Source organism: Eubalaena glacialis, chromosome 3 (assembly GCF_028564815.1).
Source record: "Eubalaena glacialis isolate mEubGla1 chromosome 3, mEubGla1.1.hap2.+ XY, whole genome shotgun sequence".
Lineage (NCBI taxonomy): Eukaryota > Metazoa > Chordata > Mammalia > Artiodactyla > Balaenidae > Eubalaena > Eubalaena glacialis.
In genome coordinates this window covers 24,855,062-24,875,340 of record NC_083718.1, presented here as the reverse complement: position 1 = coordinate 24,875,340, position 20,279 = coordinate 24,855,062, and the positions used below count along the sequence as shown (strand labels likewise).

At 39.3% G+C, this 20,279-nt stretch overlaps 1 long non-coding RNA gene across 1 annotated transcript in view; it reads left to right on the top strand.

The window, feature by feature from the left end:
* Positions 1-20,279, top strand: part of LOC133087764 (uncharacterized) — a 52,116-nt gene that overhangs the window by 15,511 nt on the left and 16,326 nt on the right. The window contains exon 2 of the long non-coding RNA XR_009700444.1: positions 11,599-11,653. This is a non-coding gene — a long non-coding RNA (uncharacterized LOC133087764). The remainder of the gene's footprint in view (positions 1-11,598; positions 11,654-20,279) is intronic.

Below are 20,279 nucleotides of genomic sequence, written 5' to 3'. Positions count from 1 at the left end.
GATACACCATGTTTGGATAGTCTCACCAGTAGGGTTTCAGGACAGAGCCAGTCTGCCAGCAATGAAACCCAGCCATGGGCCAGTTGCTGGCAACAGATCTGCAGTATTGCCAGTCATGGGTGACACTGTGGACAGAAGGGATGCTTGAAGGACACCCTGAAACAGCTCTTGCCAGTATGTCTAGAAATTGCCAGCAATTGTCTGAAAGATTATGTCAGTTAACGTGATGATTCACATTTACATCATTTTCTCTGCATGATAGCTAGGATGGCTCATCTCTCCTCAGAGGATGTTTGTATTATTATTATTATTATTATTATTATTATTATTATTATTTGGCTGCACCATGCAGCTTGCGGGGTCTTATTTCCCTGAACCAGGGATTGAACCTGGGGCCCTGGCAGTGAGAGCACTGAGTCCTAACCACTGGACCACCAGGGAATTCCCGATGTTTGTGTTATTTTAAAGGAGTTCCTATGATGTCTGCTTTTACCATTTCAATAATTTAAGCTAGGCATTTTCTAACTTTTTGGTTTTGCTACTCCTTTATGCGCTTAAAACTGAGGACTCCAAAAAGCTTTTGTTTATGTGGACTATATCAATATTTACGATGTTAGAAATTAAAACTGAGAAATTTAAAAAACTTATTCATTTTAAAGTAATAACAACCAATGACATATTAACATAACATTTTAATGAAAAATAACTATATGTTACCCAAAAAAATTAGTGAGAAAAGTGGCACTGTTTTACATTTGTCGTAGGTAGAATAATGTCCCCCAAAGAAGTCTATACCCTATTCCCTAGAACCTGTGAATATGTTACTTTAAATGGCAAAAGGGACTTTGTAAATGTGACTAGGGTTAAGGACCCTGAGATGGGGAGTTTTCCTGGATTGTCCAGGTGGGCTTAGTCGCACGAATCCTTAAAAGTGCAGAACCTTTCCTGGCTGTGGTCGGAAGGAGATGCAACAACTAAAGAAGAGTCAGAGGGAAATGCAGTGTTGCTGGCTTTGAATATAGAGGAAAGAGACCTCAAGCCAAGGAAAGAGCGTGGCCTCTACAAGTTGGAAAAGGCAAGGAGACACATTCTCCATTAGAGCCTCAAAAAAGGAGCACAGCCCTGTAACACCTGTTAGTCCCGTAAGACGTGTGTTGGACTTTTGCCCTACAGAACTGTAGGGTAATAAGCATGTGTTACTAAGCCACTAAGTTTGTGGTAATTTTTCATAACAGCAAGAGAAAACTAATACAATGTTTTTGCATATTTCTTTAATGTCTGGCTTATAAGAAGACAACTGGATCCTCACATCTGCTTCTGCATTCAGTCTTTTGTGATATGCCACTTTGGCGGAAGTATACGAAGAAAATTTGACCTTGCATAGATTTAAAGTTGGAAAACATAAGAGTGTTTCAATAGCCTTCTCAGATCATTGTGGATTATTCTGATACTATGCTAAATTTAACAATTGTAATTTCTTATAGTTGCAGAGTGGAGTCTGAAATGATATCAATGAACTTTTCATATCTGTTACATTAAAATCCATTGATCTCTCTTGAGCTTTAATGGATTCTTTTACCCATGCATGATTTTATAACATCATGTATTGACCATTTAGAAAAACATTGGTTCACTGAATTATGCAGATCTTCCAAATGTTAACACACTTCATTTTACAATATAAACAACACAAGTTTTTAATATCACCACCAATCTCATCCGAAAAATCTTTAGGTGCTGGGAAGCTATTAAAGTCACTATGGCAGATACAAGTTTTCTAGAATTCTCATTTTCACTTGAAAGCTCAAATTTTGTCATTAGCAACACATACCATCAGTATCTTCCTATGACTTGTTTCCCTTGAAATGACAGGCTCACTTTGTTCATTTTCAAGAAAATGTCTGCCAGGTACACAAGTCTGAATAACTTTCAGTTGTCCATCATACTTCCAAGACAAAAATGATGTTCTCTAGAAAAAGCAGCTAGTGCAGCTTACGTGTAAGTGTAATCACATAAGTGCTTTTCATAGAGACAACCAAGACACTTCAGAGTGTAGCAGAAATGCTTGATGCCTGCTTCCCATTTCACTACACAGAATATTAAAAGGATTATAAATCAAGGGTAGAGATTAAATAAAATTGATAACCTTTACTGATTTCTTTTGTACATTCTCAGTTGAATCTGGCACTTTTAAAAAGTCACTAATTTGTGGCAGTGACTGATGTAATGACTACCAGTACTGTTTGGTGCTGCTGAGTTCTTCTACACTCCGACACCAGAAGTTTTACCTGCCATTGCTTTTGTTCCATCAGTGCACATGTCAACATAGTGAGAAAGAGTAATAATAAAATCTTAGTATTAGTATGAAAACCATGTTGCCCACACATACCCTAGGGGTCTGCAGATTGCACTTGGAGAACCACCAATTGAAGCCGTTTTCTCTCAGGGCTCCACCTTCATTCAATATTTCTATGGCATGAAGCGGATGGGCGCAGCATTTTGGTGTTTGTTTCTTTAAACCATTTCTAGGATGTGCATATCACCTTGTCGTTTTTCTTACAAGATTTATGAAATTAAATTATACTTTGTAGACAACTCGGCAAACATTTTTTTTAATAGCCTGGCTACCACTTTCTTATTTTCTTTGGTTGTGTGTACCACTCTACACGTGTTGGTTTAGGAAGGAAAGTAGTAGCTATCCAATAGTCATGCCCACTGAGGGAGGAATTACTTTACTGAATGTGGAGGGAAAAGGTGTGATGCATGTTAAGGTAATCAAACAAGGAGGCCATTAGACTGAATTGGCTCTAATGCGTTGGTGCCCCACGCAAGCAAACCAGAACCTAAGCCAGAGTTGATGCACTTGAACCAGAGAAAATGAAACTTAAGAACCACCAACCACAAACAGCCAACTAGGCTTTCCCAAATAAGGCAACTAACTGCTTAAGCTGTGGCCAATCAAATAATTTCCTTGCTTTGCTTCTTCTCTGTAAAACCCCTCCCCTAGCTCCTGTCAGTGAGAGCTCCTAATCACCTTTGGTTTGGTGCTGCCCAATTAAATCAATGTAGACTCAAACTCTTAAAAAAAAAAAAGTTAATGTGCCTCAGCTTACCTTTTAACATGCATATGTCTGCACAATATTTAGTTTCATTACACTTTGTTTTCCTCCACACCTAAATCATATGGTAATGTTGGATTGTGATATGCTCATCAACACTCATCATTTTCTCTGGCTTTACAATGTTTGTTTCTATGGTAAAGCGATACATATTCATTAAAGAAAAATTTTAAATTCTAAGTAGTAAAAAGGAGAAGAGAGTAATGAATAGTCCCACCTCCCAATGATGATGAATGATAACATTTTGGTGCATTTCCTTCCAATCTTTTTAAAAAATACATTATGTGAACCATTTTATAGCCTACTTTTTTTCCCTTAACATTGCATTATATTCATGTATTACTATGTAGTTTTCATAAACATTATTTGAAATAGTGGGACAATATTCCAGTGAATAGATACACCACACTATGTTTAACCATTCACTTACTGTTGTACTTTTTAGATTATTTCCAATTTAAAAAAATTTTAGGGCATAGATTTCTTTGTATTTAGAATTATTTCCTTTAGGATAAATCTGCATAAATGAAATTATTGGGGCTTTTGAAGAATATTATGAAATTGCTTTTCAAAGGATTTGCATTAAGGTTTCCTGCCCTCCAGCAAGGCATGAGACTGTCTCTTCCCTCTACCCGGGCTATTTTTAGAAATTACCATTTTATAAAATTGCTAATTTTTTTTGAATTTATTTTTTTATACAGCAGGTTCTTATTAGTTATCTATTTTATGCCTATTAGTGCATATATGTCAATCCCAATCTCCCAATTCATCACACCACCACCCCCCCACTTTCCCCCCTTGGTGTCCATACGTTTGTTCTCTATATCTCTGTCTCTATTTCTGCCTTGCAAACCGGTTCATCTGTACCATTTTTCTAGATTCCACATATATACATTAATATACAATATTTTTTTTCTCTTTCTGACTGACTTCACTCTGTATGACAGTCTTCAGGTCCATCCACATCTCTACAAATGACCCAATTTCGTTCCTTTTTATGGATGAGTAATATTCCATTGTATATATGTACCATCTTCTTTATCCATTTGTCTGTCAATGGGCATGTAGGTTGCTTCCATGACCTGGCTATTGTAAATGGTGCTGCAGTGAACATTGGGGTGCATGTGTCTTTTTGAATTATGGTTTTCTCTGGGTATATGCCCAGTAGTGGGATTGCTGGGTCTTATGGTAATTCTATTTTTAGTTTTTTAAGGAACCTCCATACTGTTCTCCATAGTGGCTATATCAGTTTACATTCCCACCAAAAGTGCAAGAGGGTTCCCTTTTCTCCACACCCTCTCCAGCATTTGTTGTTTGTAGATTTTCAGATGATGCCCATTCTAACTGGTGTGAGGTGATACCTCATTGTAGTTTTGATTTGCATTTCTCTAGTAATTAGTGATGTTGAGCAGCTTTTCATGTGCTTCTTGGCCATCTGTATGTCTTCTTTGGAGAGATGTCTATTTAGGTCTTCTGCCTTTTTTTTTTTTTAACATTTTTATTGGAGTATAATTGCTTTACAATGATGTGTTAATTTCTGCTTTATAACAAAGTGAATTAGTTATACATATACATATATCCCCATATCTCCTCCCTCTTGCATCTCCCTCCCTCCCACCCTCCCTATCCCACCCTTCTAGCTGGTCACAAAGCACCGAGCTGATCTCCCTGTGCTATGTAACTGCTTCCCACTAGCTATCTATTTTACATTCGGTAGTGTATATATGTCCATATATACACTTTGTCCCAGCTTACCCTTCCCCCTCCCCGTATCCTCAAGTCCATTCTCTAGTAGGTCTGTGTCTTTATTCCCGTCTTGCCCCTAGGTTCTTCATGACCTTTTTTTTTTTTTTTTAAGATTCAATATATATGTGTTAGCATACGGTATTTGTTTTTTCTTTCTGACTTACTTCACTCTGTATGACAGACTCTAGGTCCATCCACCTCACTACAAATAACTCAATTTCATTTCTTTTTATGGCTGAGTAATATTCCATTGTATATATGTGCCACATCTTCTTTATCCATTCATCTGTCAATGGACACTTAGGTTGCTTCCATGTCCTGGCTATTGTAAATAGAGCTGCAATGAACATTGGGGTTCATGTGTCTTTTTGAATTATGGTTTTCTCTGGGTATATGGCCAGTAGTGGGATTGCTGGGTCATATGGTAGTTGTATTTTTAGTTTTTTAAGGAACCTCCATACTGTTCTCCATAGTGGCTGTATCAATTTACATTCCCACCAACAGTGTATGAGGGTTCCCTTTTCTCCACACCCTCTCCAGCATTTATTGTTTGTAGATTTTTTGATGATGGCCATTCTGACCAGTGTGAGATATCACATTGTAGTTTTGATTTGCATTTCTCTAATGATTAATGATGTTGAGCATTCTTTCATGTATTTGTTGGCAATCTGTATATCTTCTTTGGAGAAATGTCTATTTAGGTCTTCTGCCCTTTTTTGGATTGGGTTGTTTGTTTTTTTGATATTGAGCTGTATGAGCTGCTTGTAAATTCTGGAGATTAATCCTTTGTCAGTTGCTTCATTTGCAAATATTTTCTCCCATTCTGAGCATTGTCTTTTCGTCTTGTTTATGGTTTCCTTTGCTGTGCAAAAGCTTTTAAGTTTCATTAGGTCCCATTTGTTTATTTTTGTTTTTATTTCCATTTCTCTAGGAGCTGGGTCCAAAAGGATCTTGCTGTGATTTATGTCATAGAGTGTTCTGCCTGTGTTTTCCTCTAAGAGTTTGATAGTGTCTGGCCTTACATTTAGGTCTTTAATCCATTTTGAGGGTTTTTTTTGTGTATGGTGTTAGGGAGTGTTCTAATTTCATTCTTTTACATGTAGCTGTCCATTTTTCCCAGCACCACTTATTGAAGAGGCTGTATTTTCTCCATTGTATATTCTTGCCTCCTTTATCAAAGATAAGGTGACCATATGTGCGTGGGTTTATCTCTGGGCTTTCTATCCTGTTGCATTGATCTATATTTCTGTTTTTGTGCCAGTACCATACTGTCTTGATTACTGTAGCTTTGTAGTATAGTCTGAAGTCTGGGAGCCTGATTCCTTCAGCTCTGTTTTTCTTTCTCAAGATTGCTTTGGCTATTCGGGGTCTTTTGTGTCTCCATACAAATTGTGAAATCTTTTGTTCTAGTTCTGTGAAAAATGCCAGTGGTAGTTTGATAGGGATTGCATTGGATCTGTAGATTGCTTTGGGTAGTATAGTCATTTTCACAATGTTGATTCTTCCAATCCAAGAACATGGTATATCTCTCCATCTATTTGTATCATCTTTAATTTCTTTCATCAGTGTCTTATAATTTTCTGCATACAGGTCTTTTGTCTCCTTAGGTAGGTTTATTCCTAGTTATTTTATTCTTTTTGTAGCAATGGTAAATGGGAGTGTTTTCTTAATTTCACTTTCAGATTTTTCATCATTAGTGTATAGGAATGCAAGAGATTTCTATGCATTAATTTTGTATCCTGCTACTTTACCAAATTCATTGATTAGCTCTAGTAGTTTTCTGGTAGCATCTTTAGGATTCTCTATGTATAGTATCATGTCATCTGCAAACAGTGACAGCGTTACTTCTTCTTTTCCGATTTGGATTCCTTTTATTTCTTTTTCTTCTCTGATTGCTGTGGCTAAAACTTCCAAAACTATGTTGAATAATAGTGGTGAGAGTGGGCAACCTTGTCTTGTTCCTGATCTTAGTGGAAGTGGTTTCAGTTTTTCACCATCGAGGACGATGTTGGCTGTGGGTTTGTCATATATGGCCTTTATTATGTTGATGTAAGTTCCTTCTGTGCCTACTTTCTGGAGGGTTTTTATCATAAATGTGTGTTGAATTTTGTCAAAAGCTTTCTCTGCATCTGTGAAGATGATCATATGGTTTTTCTCCTTCAATTTGTTAATATGGTGTATCACATTGATTGATTTGCATATATTGAAGAATCCTTGCATTCCTGGAATAAACCCCACTTGATCATGGTGTATGATCCTTTTAATGTGCTGTTGGATTCTGTTTGCTAGTAGTTTGTTGAGGATTTTTGCATCTATGTTCACCAGTGATATTGGTCTGGTTTTCTTTTTCTATGACATCTTTGTCCGGTTTTGGTATCAGGGTGATGGTGGCCTCGTAGAATGAGTTTGGGAGTGTTCCTCCCTCTGCTATATTTTGGAAGAGTTTGAGAAAGATAGGTGTTAGCTCTTCTCTAAATGTTTGATAGAATTCGCCTGTGAAGCCATCTGGTCCTGGGCTTTTGTTCGTTGGAAGATTTTTAATCACAGTTTCAATTTCAGTGCTTGTGATTGGTCTGTTCATATTTCCTATTTCTTCCTGGTTCAGTCTCCGAAGGTTGTGCATTTCTAAGAATGTGTCCATTTCTTCCAGGTTGTCCATTTTATTGGCATATAGTTGCTTGTAGTAATCTTTCATGATCCTTTGTATTTCTGCAGTGTCAGTTGTTACTTCTCCTTTTTCATTTCTAATTCTATTCATTTGAGTCTTCTCCCTTTTTTTCTTGATGAGTCTGGCTAATGGTTTATCAATTTTGTTTATCTTCTCAAAGAACCAGCTTTTAGCTTTATTGATCTTTACTATTGTTTCCTTCATTTCTTTTTCATTTATTTCTGATCTGATCTTTATGATTTCTTTCCTTCTGCTAACTTTGGGGTTTTTTTGTTCTTCTTTCTCTAATTGCTTTAGGTGTTAGGTTAGGTTGTTTATTTGAGGTGTTTCTTGTTTCTTAAGGTAGGATTGTACTGCTATAGACTTCCCTCTTAGAACTGCTTTTGCTGCATGCCGTAGGTTTTGGGTCGTCGTGTTTTCATTGTCATTTGTTTCTAGGTATTTTTTGATTTCCTCTTTGATTTTTTCAGTGATCTCTTGGTTATTAAGTAGTGTATTGTTTAGCCTCCATGTGTTTGTATTTTTTACAGATTTTTTCCTGTAACTGATATCTAGTCTCATAGCATTGTGGTCAGAAAAGATACTTGATATGATTTCAGTTTTCTTAAATTTACCAAGGTTTGATTTGTGACCAAGATATGATCTATCCTGGAGACTGTTCCATGAGCACTTGAGAAGAAAGTGTATTCCATTGTTTTTGATGGAATGTCCTATAAATATCAATTAAGTCCATCTTGTTTAATGTATCATTTAAAGCTTGTATTTCCTTATTTATTTTCATTTTGGATGATCTGTCCATTGGTGAAAGTGGGGTGTTAAAGTCCCCTACTATGATTGTGTTACTATCTATTTCCCCTTTTATGGCTGTTAGTATTTGCCTTATGTGTTGAGGTGCTCCTATGTTGGGTGCATAAATATTTACAATTCTTTTACCTTCTTCTTGGTTTGCCCTTGATCATTATGTAGTGTCCTTCTTTGTCTCTTGTAATAGTCTTTGTTTTAAAGTCTATTTTGTCTGATGTGAGAATTGCTACTCCAGCTTTCTTTTGATTTCCATTTGCATGGAATATCTTTTTCCATCCCTTCACTTTCAGTCTGTATGTGTCCCTAGGTCTGAAGTGGGTCTCTTGTAGACAGCATATATACGGGTCTTGTTTTTGTATCCATTCAGCCAGTCTGTGTCTTTTGGTTGGAGCATTTCATCCATTTACATTTAAGGTAATTATCGATATATATGTTCCTATTACCATTTTCTTAATTGTTTTGGGTTTGTTATTGTAAGTCTTTTCCTTATCTTGTGTTTCCTGCCTAGAGAAGTTCCTTTAGCATTTGCTGTAAAGCTGGTTTGGTGGTGCTGAATTTTCTTAGCTTTTGTTTGTCTGTAAAGCTTTTAATTTCTCCGTCAAATCTGAATGAGATCCTTGCTGCATAGAGTAATCTTGGTTGTAGGTTTTTCTCCTTCATCACCTTAAATATGTCCTGCCACTCCCTTCTGGCTTGCAGAATTTCTGCTGAGAGATCAGCTGTTAACCTTATGGGGATTCCCTTGTGTGTTATTTGTTGTTTTTCCCTTGCTGCTTTTAATATTTTTTTTGTATTTAATTTTTGATAGTTTGGTTAATATGTGTCTTGGCGTGTTTCTCCTTGATTTATCCTGTATGGGACTCTTTGTGCTTCCTAGACTTGATTAACTATTTCCTTTCCCATATTAGGGAAGTTTTCAACTATAATCTCTTCAAATATTTTCTCAGACCTTTTCTTTTTCTCTTCGTGGGACCCCTATAATTCAAATGTTGTTGTGTTTAATGTTGTCCCAGAGGTCTCTGAGACTGTCCTCAATTCTTTTCATTCTTTTTTCTTTATTCTGCTCTGCAGTAGTTATTTCCACTATTTTATCTTGCAGGTCACTTATCCGTTCTTCTGCCTCAGTTATTCTGCTACTGATTCCTTCTAGAGAACTTTTAACTTCATTTATTGTGTTGTTCATCATTGTTTGTTTGCTCTTTAGTTCTTCTAGGTCCTTGTTAAACGTTTCTTGTATTTTCTGTATTCTATTTCCAAGATTTTGGATCATTCCTTTTCAGGTAGACTGCCTATTTCTTCTTCATTTGTTTGGTCTGGTGGGTTTTTGCCTTGCTCCTTCATCTGCTGTGTGTTTCTCTGTCTTCTCATTTTGCTTAACTTACTGTATTTGGGGTCTCCTTTTCGCAGGCTGCAGGTTCGTAGTTCCCGTTGTTTTTGGTGTCTGTCCCCAGTGGCTAAGGTTGGTTCAGTGGGTTGTGTAGGCTTCCTGGTGGAGGGGACTAGTGCCTGTGTTCTGGTGCATGAGGCTGGATCTTGTCTTTCTGGTGGGCAGGTCCACATCTGGTGGTGTGTTTTTGGGTGTCTGTGACCTTATTATGATTTTAGGCAGCCTCTCTGCTAATGGGTGGGGTTGTGTTCCTGTCTTGCTAGTTGTTTGGCATGGGGTGTCCAGCACTGTAGCTTGCTGGTCGTTGAGTGGAGCTGGGTCTTGGCGTTGAGATGGAGATCTCTGGGAGATTCTCGCAGTTTGATATTACGTGGAGCTGGGAGGTCTCTGGTGGACCAATGTCCTGAACTTGGCTCTCCCACCTCAGAGGCACAGCCCTGATGCCTGGCTGGAGCACCAAGAGCCTGTCATCCCCACGGCTCAGAATAAAGGAAGAAAAAAAGAAAAAAAGAAAGAAAAAGATTTTTTAAAAAAAGTTATTAAAATAAAAAACAAAATAATTATTTAAAAAATTTTTAATTAATTTTTAAAAAAAGAAAGAAAGAAAGGAGAGAATAGCCAAACCAAAAAACAAATCCACCAATGATAACAAGCACCAAAAACTATTCTAAAAACAAAACAAAACAAAATGGACAGGCAGAACGCTAGGACAAATGGTAAAAGCAAAGCTATACAGACAAAATCACACACAGAAGCATACGTATACACACTCAGAAAAAGAGAAAAAGGGAAAAATATATATATATCGTTGCTCCCAAAGTCCACCTCCTCAATTTGGGACGATTCGTTGTCTATTCAGGTGTTCCACAGATGCAGGGTACATCAAGTTGACTGTGGAAATTTAATCCGCTGCTCCTGAGGCTGCTGGGAGAGATTTCCCTTTCTCTTCTTTGTTCGCACAGCTCCTGGGGTTCAGCTTTGGATTTGGACCCGCCTCTGCGTGTAGGTCACCTGAGGGTGTCTGTTCTTGTCTCAGACAGGACGGGGTTAAAGGAGCAGCTAATTCGGGGGCTCTGGCTCACTCAGGCTGGGGGTGGGGGAAGGAGGGGTACGGAGTGCAGGGTGAGCCTGCGCAACAGAGGCCCTCGTAACATTGCACCAGCCTGAGACACGTCACGTGTTCTCCCGGGGAAGCTGTCCCTGGATCACGGGACTCTGGCAGTGGCGGGCTGCACAGGCTCCCGGAAGGGGAGGTGTGGAGAGTGACCTGGGCTTGCACACAGGCTTCTTGGTGGAGGCAGCAGCAGCCTTAGCGTCCCATGCCCATCTCTGGGGTCCGCGGTGATAGCTGCGGCTCGCGCCCGTCTCTGGAGCTCCTTTAAGTGGTGCTTTTAATCCCCTCTCCTCGCGCACCAGGAAACAAAGAGGCAAGGAAAAGTCTCTTTCCTCTTCAACAGTTCCAGACCTTTTCCTGTACTCCCTCCCAGCTAGCCATGGCACACTAGCCCCCTTCAGGCTGTGTTCACGCAGCCAACCCCAGTCCTCTCCCTGGGGTCTGACCTCCGAAGCCTGAGCCTCAGCTCCCAGCCCCCACCCACCCCGGCAGGTGAGCAGACAAGCCTCTCGGGCTGGTGAGTGCTGGTCGGCACCGATCCTCTGTGCGGGAATCTCTCCGCTTTGCCCTCTGCACCCCCGTTGCTGTGCTCTCCTCCGTGGCTCCGAAGCTTCCTCGCTCTGCCACCCACAGTCTCCGCCCGCGAAGGGGCTTCCTAGTGTGTGGAAACCTTTCCTCCTTCACAGCTCCCTCCCACTGGTGCAGGTCCCGTCCCTATTATTTTGTCTCTGATTTTTCTTTTTTCTTTTGCCCTACACAGGTACGTGGGGAGTTTCTTGCCTTTTGGGAGGTCTGAGGTCTTCTGCCAGCATTCAGTAAGTGTTCTGTAGGAGTTGTTCCACATGTAGATGTATTTCTGATGTATTTGTGGGGAGGAAGATGATCTCCACGTCTTACTCTTCTGCCATCTTGAAGCTCCTCCTTCTGCCTATTTTTTGATTGGGTTTTTTTTTTTTTAAATATTGAGCTGCATGAACTGTTTATATATTTTGGAGATTAATCCTTTGTCCACTGATTCATTTGCAAATATTTTCTCCCATTCTGAAGGTTGTCTTTTTGTTTTGTTTATAGTTTCCTTTGCTGTGCAAAAGCTTTTAAGTTTCATTAGGTCCCATTTGTTTATTTTTGTTTTTATTTCCATTTCTCTAGTATGTGGGCAAAAAGGATCTTGCTGTGATTTATGTCAAAGAGTGTTCTTCCTGTGTTTTCCTCTAAGAGTTTTATAGTGTCTGGTCTTACATTTAGGTCTTTAATCCATTTTGATTTTATTTTTGTGTATGGTGTTAGAGAGTGTTCTAACTTCATTCTTTTACATGTAGCTGCCCAGTTTTCCCAGCACCACTTATTGAAGAGACTGTCTTTTCTCCATTGTATATCCTTGCCTCCTTTGTCATAGATTAGTTGACCAAAAGTGCCTGGGTTTATCTCTGGGTTTTCTATCCTGTTCCATTGATCTATGTTTCTGTTTTTATGCCAGGACCATATTGTCTTGATTACTGTAGCTTTGTAGTATAGTCAGAAGTCTGGGAGTCTGATTCCTCCAGCTCCTTTTTTTCCCCTCAAGATTGCTTTGGCTATTCGGGGTCTTTTGTGTCTCCATACAGATTTTAAGATTTTTTTTGTTCTAGTTCTGTAAAAAATGCCATTGGTAATTTGATAGGGATTACATTGAATCTGTAGATTGCTTTGGGTAGTATAGTCATTTTCACAATGTTGATTCTTCCAATCCAAGAACATGGTATATCTCTCCATCTGTTTGTGTCATCTTTGCTAATTTTTCAAGATTAAAAAAATACAAGAACAACTCCATGTTGTTATAAATTACATTGATTGCTAGGAAGTATGAATCTTTTTCTATATTTGTTTACGTTTTTTCTTTTGTGAATTGCCTATTGAGTCTTATGTGTATGTATCTTTTGGTTTCTCGATGCGTTTCTTAATAATTTATATGAGCTTTTGTAATAAGGATATTGGCCCCATTCAAATATTTGCTATGAATATTTTCTGAGCTAACACAAAGGATCAGATGAAACTGGACTGACCTGAGGCAGAGATCTTGCCAGTATCAAATTTATGAATATAATAATCAAGAGGCACCTGCAAAGCAGGGGGAAGTCTGAGACATCCCCGGTGGTTCCCGGTTCTGTCCTTCCTGCTTGGACATGTGCTCCCTGGCTCAGAATAATATATCAAGTCTCTAATGAGGTTTGCAGGGCACCTCACACAGTGGGGGTGGGGGGGAGGAGTGGCATTTAGGTCATCTAAATTTAGGTCATCTCTATTTTATACCCAGTAGTTGTACAACTATAATATTACCCTTTCCAGTCATAAATCCAGAGTCTAGGTCTGTTTATGATAAGCAATTCTAAACCAGAGACATCATGCTGAAAGAATTTAGTTTATAAGCACTCTCCTCCTAGAAAATATCCAGTTGTCAGTATATTTACAAGGAGATTAGACCAGGTCATTGGTCTTTCTTTCCCTGGGAATGTCCCCCACTAATTGGAAGAGGAGTGGTTCCAAGCCAGCTGCTTAACTTCTTTCTTCCTCATTTCCCAAGGTAGCTGTTTGCATTAAAAAAAAATTTTTTTTTTGGACTCTAGAAGTTCTTAAAAATTGTGGTGTAATTAAGGGGGTTTCTGGTTTCAACAATGACAGAGTAGCTTATATTAGTCTAATCCTCTTACAGACAACAGTTATAAACTCTAGACAAAATATTTTAAAAATACATTATTTTAAGACACTGGAGAGCAAAGAAAGCAGGCAGAAACTGGAGGGTATTTGACTCTTGAGGAGGGAGGGTGCACTATGTAAATCCTTCTTTTCTGTGACTTTCCCCTGGAGGCACTGACCAATCTGTAATAGCTTGGTGTGACTAAAAGTCAAGTAGGAAGCCACAGTCAGTCACAGACACAGTCAAATGTATCCTAAGACACAAAGTTAGGTACCAGAGCATGGAGTTTGAGGCTGGCAGAGTAACTAGAAATCGGGGGAGGCCATCCTGGAAAGAAGGAGCCACAGAGGGGAGAGCCGCCTCCCAAATCTGCATGTAAATTCCCCCCAAAGACATGGCTGACCCCTGAACTATATTACTGTATCACCAGAGATGAAGGGCGTTTTATAATGATAAAAGAGACAATTCATCAGGAAGATACAAGCATCCTAATTATGTATGTATCTAACAATAGAGGTTCCAAGCTCATGAAACAAAAACTGAGAACTGAAGGGAGAAGTTGAAAAATTCACAATCATGGTTGGAGCGAGCTTAACCGTCCTCTCTTAGGAATTGATAAAATGAGACAAAACACATACACGCACGCACGCACGCACACAACAGTAATGATAAAGATCAGAACAACACTATATTAGTTACCTATGGCTGCTATAACAAATTACCACAAAGTTGATGGCTAAAAATACAGAATAACTCTCTCACAGTTCTGGAGGTCAGATGTCTGAAATCAGTTTCTCTGGCCCCAAATCAAGGTGCCAGTGGGCAGCACTGCCTTTGGAGGCTCTGTTTCCTTGCCTTTTCCAGCTTCCAGAGCTGCATCCTTGGTTTGTAGTCCCTTCCTCCACCTGCAAAGCCAGAAATGTAGCATTTTCCTTCACATTTCCTTCTTCTCTGTAGTCAAATGTCCCTGTGCCTGCTTCTTACAAGGACCACTTGTGATTACATTTAGGGCCCACCTTGGTAACCCATGATAATCTTCTCATCTCAAGATCCTTAACTTAGTCACACATGTAAAGCCCCTTTTGCCCTTGTATAGAAAACCCACACCACTCCTGTGAGTCTCTCCTCTGCTCTCACATGACTACCACACTCACAACACTTCTGACACCAGGTGTGTGGGGTTATTCCCCACACCAAGCAATTCTCCACAACACCAGATGGGTGTCTACAATTTAACTCAATTCTAACACTATCTACCTGGAGATGGCATTGATCCCACAGGTGAAGGGCTCAGTCCCACAAGACTTCAGATGCCACTCACAAGTAGTTGGTCCCCAGGTTACCCACAACTTCTGTCCAACGTGACAACAGATCAGTGATTCCCATGACCTTCTCCCCCTTGGATTCAATTACTTGCTAGAATAGCTCTCAGAACTCAGGGCAACACTTATGTTTACCATTTATTAAAGGATATGATAAAGAGGAACAGCCAAATGAAGAGATATTAAAGGATATTAAAGGATATGATACAGAGGAAGAGCCAAATGAAGAGATACATAAGGCAAAGTCTGGGAGAGTCCCAAGCATGGGAGTTTCTATCCCCATGGAGTTGAGGAGCTTCACCCTCCTGGCACGTGGATGTGTTCACCAACCTAGAAGCTCTCTGAACCCCACACTATTAGGATTTTCATGGTGGCTTCATCATGTAGGTATGATCAATTTTTAAATCAATTTTCAGTCCCACCCCTCATTCTCCAGAGAAGGGAGAGGAGCTGGAAGTGGAGTTAGTGATCAATCATGCCTGCATGATGAAGCGTCCATAAAAATCCCAGTAGTTTAGGGTTTAGAGAGCTTCCAGGTTGGTGAACACATGGACGTGCTAGGAGAGTGGTGGGCCCTGAGAGGGTGTGGGAGCTCCATGCCCCTTCCCATATACCTTGCCCCATGCATCTCTTCCATCTGGATGTTCATGTGTATCTTTTATCATATATTTAATAATAAACTGGTAAGCAGTAAGTAAACGGTTTTCCTGAGTTCTGTGGGTCACTGTGGCAAATTAATCAAAACCAAGGGGAGCGTTGTGGGAACCTCCAATTTACAGCTGGTTGGTCAGAAGCACAGGTAACAGTGTGGACTTTTGATTGGCATCTGAGATGGAATGTGGGGGGGGGCAGTCTTATGGGATCTGATGCTGTCTCCAGGTAGATAGTGTCAGAATTGAGTTGAATTGTAGGACACTCATCTGGTGTCATACAATTGCTTGGTGTGGGAAAAACTCTCACACATCTGGTGTCAGAAGTGTTGTGAGTGTGATAGTAGTGTGAGAGTAAAGGAGAGACAAAAAAGAGGAGGACTGAGGTTTTCTTTAAAGCCATATAAGGTAATATTCACAAGTTCCAGGGATTATAACCTGAATATCTTTGGGGACCATTTTTTAGTCAACCACAGTCCAACCCTCAGCCCTCAAAGAGTCACGTCTATCAAAACATAGAAAAGATAATCACCTCATCCTAGCATCCTCCTAAGTCTCAACCTATGACAGTATCATCTCAAGCCACAAATCTTGTCTAAATATCATCAGCTCAAAATCTCATCACGTATATCATCTAAAACAGGTATGGGTGAGACTCTGGGTATGATCCATCCTGGAGCAAAATTCCTCTCCATCTGTGGACTTGTAAAATTAGAAAACAATTACCTGCTCCCAAAATACAATTGTGGGACAGGCACAGGATAACAGCTGTAGACATTCCCATTTCAAAAGGGAGAGAATGGAGGCAAGAAAGAGTCACCAGCCCCAAGCAATTTTGAAATCCAACTGGCCAAACTTCATGAGGTCTCAAGACCCAGGAGTTATCCTCTGTGGCTTGAGGCTTCCCCCCCTACCCTGCCCCGTGCTTCCCCGTCTTCTTTTTTCTTGAAGGGTAGCACGTGTTTGCAGCAGAGTAGTTTTATCAGCCTGTTTCCGGCCTCTAGAATTTTGGTGACAACCTTATTTCATTTCACCCTCTCTCTTTCAGTTCAAGCTGGCAGTGTTTCTGCTGATAGAACATTCTCAAAACCCTTGTGTATGTCAAGGACATTAATCACACCATGAAACAAGAGGTTCTTCCACAGAGCTTCCCTGGAGTCTCCCATCTCTGTTCTTGGCTTCTGCTCAAATGGCTGGGGGGATCCATGGTGACATGTCTCATCTCTTCAGCACTAGCAAGTGGCTCTCCAGCCACACCCTTGGCCTTCTCTCTACAGTCTGCTTTTTGGACAGTGACTCTCCTAATTAGCATCTTTTGCAATCTGGATGGGTCGAGAGTTTCCCAAATCATCAATTCTTGGTGCTTAACAGTTCTTCCCTCAATTTATCTGTTACCTCTCATATTTTACTATAAGCAGCAAGAAGAAACCAGGCTGCATCCTCTGCACTTTGCTTGGAAGTCTCCTCAGCTACACATCCAAGTGCCTTGCTCACAAGTTCTGCTTTCCTCACAACAGGAGGACATAATTCAGCTAAGCTTTCTGCCATGATATAATAAGGATCCTCTTTCCTTCTGATCACATGTTCCTCATTTCCTCTGAACCTTCACCAGCAGCACCTTTAACATCCATATTTTTTGCCAACAGTCTGTTTATGACAATCTAGGTATTCTGTAAGATTATGTGGGCTTTTCTACTGTGCTCCTCACTTCCATCTGAGCCGTCACTGACAGAGTCTTTTTTTTTTTTTTAATCATCAGCAATTTTTATTTTATTATTATTTTTTTTAACAGGCAGTAAGTCTTTTTTTTTTTTTTAATTTATTTATTTATGGCTGTGTTGGGTCTTCGTTTCTGTGCGAGGGCTTTCTCTAGCTGTGGCAAGTGGGGGCCACTCTTCATCGCGGTGCGCGGGCCTCTCACTATCGCGGCCTTTTCTTGTTGCAGAGCACAGGCTCCAGACACGCAGGCTCAGTAATTGTGGCTCACGGGCCTAGTTGCTCCGCGGCATGTGGGATCTTCCCGGACCAGGGCTCGAACCCGTGTCCCCTGCATTGGCAGGCAGATTCTTAACCACTGCGCCACCAGGGAAGCCCACTGACAGAGTCTTTAACAACCATATTTCTCCTAACAGTCTACTCACAGCAATCTAGGCTCTTTCTATCATGCTTCTCAAAATTCTTCCAGAGTCTATCCTTTCCCCAAATGCAAAGCTACTCTGTGTTTTCAGGTATTTGTTACAGCAGGACCCCGCTTACAGGCAGTAAAATCTGTATTAGTGTCATATGGCCCCTGTAACAAATTACCACAAGCCAGTTGGCTCAAAACAACATACATTCACTGTCTTCTACCTCTGAAGGTCAGAAGTCTGCAATTAGTTTCACAGGGCCAAAACCAAGGTGTCAGAAGGCAGTGCACACTCCAGAGGCTCTAGGGGAGAATCCATTTCCTTGCCTTTTGCAGCTCTTAGTGGGGTTTCTCCTGCAGATTCCAGCTTGCATTCTGTGGCTTATGGCTCCTTTATCCATCTTCAATGCCAGCAGCATAGCATCTTCAAATTTCTCTCTGCTTCATCGTTGCATCCCCTTCTCTTCTGTCTCTGTAATCACATCTCCCTCTGCTTCCCTTATAAGTACACTCATGATCACATTTAGGGCCCATCTGGATAATCCAGGATAGTCTTCCCATCTCAGGATTCTTAACTTAATCATATCTGCAAAGGTTCTGTTGCCATATGTGGTTAATTTTATGTGTCAACTTAGCTAGGCCACGGTACCCAGATATTTGGTCAAGCATTATTCTAGATGTTTCTGTGAGGGCATTTTTTAGATGAGATTATCATTTGAATCAGTAGACTTTGAGTGAAGCAAATTACCCCCCATAAGGTGGATGGGCCTCATCCAATCAGTTGAAGCCTTAATAGAAAAAGACCGACTTCCCTGGAAGAAAAGGGAATTTTGCCAGCAAATGGCCTTTGGACTCAAACTGCAACTCTCTTCTGGGTCTCCAGCCTGCCAGCTACCCTGCAGATTTTGGATTTGCCAGCCTCCATGATTGCATGAGCCCAATTCTTTAAAATCTCTCTCTCTCTCTCTATAAATTTATACACACACATCCTATTAGTTCTGTTTCTCTTGAGAACCTGACTAATACATCATATAAGGTAACATTCAGTTTCCAAGAATTAGGATCTAGATACCTTTGGGGCCATTGTTCAGTCTATCACAAATGCCATCAATTCTTTTCAAGTGCATATGGAATATTCATCAAAATAGACCATATGCTGAACCATAAAATAAGTCTTAGTACATTTCAGTCTTACATAGTATGTTCTCTTTTGACAACAGGAATAAATGAGAAATCAATAATAATATAACTAGAAAGGTCCCACATATCTGGATATTAAGCAGTACCCATAGGACAAAGGAGAAATCACAAGGAGAGTTAGGAAATATTTCATACTGAATAAAAATACAACCTATCAAAAACTGAGGGTTGCAGCTAGGCAGTGCTTAGAGTAAAATTTATAGCATTAAATGCTTACAGTGTTAGAAAAGAAGAAAGATTTAAAATTAATGACCTAAGTTTTACTTCCAGAACTAGAAGAGTGATTTAAACCCAAAGTGAGTAGCAGAAAAAATAATGATAAGAACAGAAATCAACAAAATAAAAAACAAATGATAGAGTAAATTAAAAATTCCAAAAGTTGGTTTTCTAAAATGATTAATAAAATTGGTAAACCCCAGTAAGACTGATTAAGAAGAAAAATAAAGAAAGAAAACATAAATTACCAGTATCAGCAATAAAAGAGGGGTATCATCACAGATTCTACAGATGTTAAAAAGATAATAGATGAATATTATAAATAACTCAATGACACTAAATCTGAAAACTTAGATGAAATGAGAAAATTTCTTGAAAAATCCAAATTATCAAAACTGACACAAAAATAAATACAAAAATTTAATGGTCCCTTTTTACAAATATTGTCTATTACAGATGTTGAATTCCTAATTAAAAATCTTCCCACAAACAAAACTCCAGAACCAGATAGTTTCATTGGTAAATTCAATAAAACATTTAAGGAAAAAATAATAATGCCAATCTTACACAAATCCTTTCAGAACACAAAGGAGGAAGGAAGAGTTTCCAATTTGTTTGGTGACACCAGCAATAAATAATCTTGAAGCCAAAATACGACAAAGATGCTACAAGAAAAGAAAATTACAGATCAATATCCCTCATGAATATGGATACATAAATCTTTAACAAAATATTAGCAAATTGAATCCAGCAATGTGTAAAAAGAGCAATACATCAAGTCCAAATGGGATTTATCCCATGAGTGCAAGATTGGTTTCATATTGGAAATCAATCGAAGTAATTCATTCTATCAACAGAATAAAGAAAAACCATATGATCTCAGTAGATTTAGAATAAGCATTTGAAAGAATGCAACACTCATTCATAATAAAAATCTCAGAAAACTAGGGGTACAAGGGAATTTCTTCATTCTGATAAAGGCCACCTATGAAAAACCTATAGCTAACATACTTAATGATGAAATATTGAATGTTTTTCCCTAAGACTGGGAACAAGGCAAGAATGGTCTCAATTTTATTCAACATTGCACTAGAGCCATAATGATTGCAATCAGGCAAAGAAAAATAAATAAAAGGTGTAAAGATTGGGAAGGAAGAAGAAAAACTATTTACATCTGACATAACCATATATGTCATCTATGAAACAAACACTAGAACTAATAAGTGAGTTTAGTAAGGTCACAGATTACTAGGT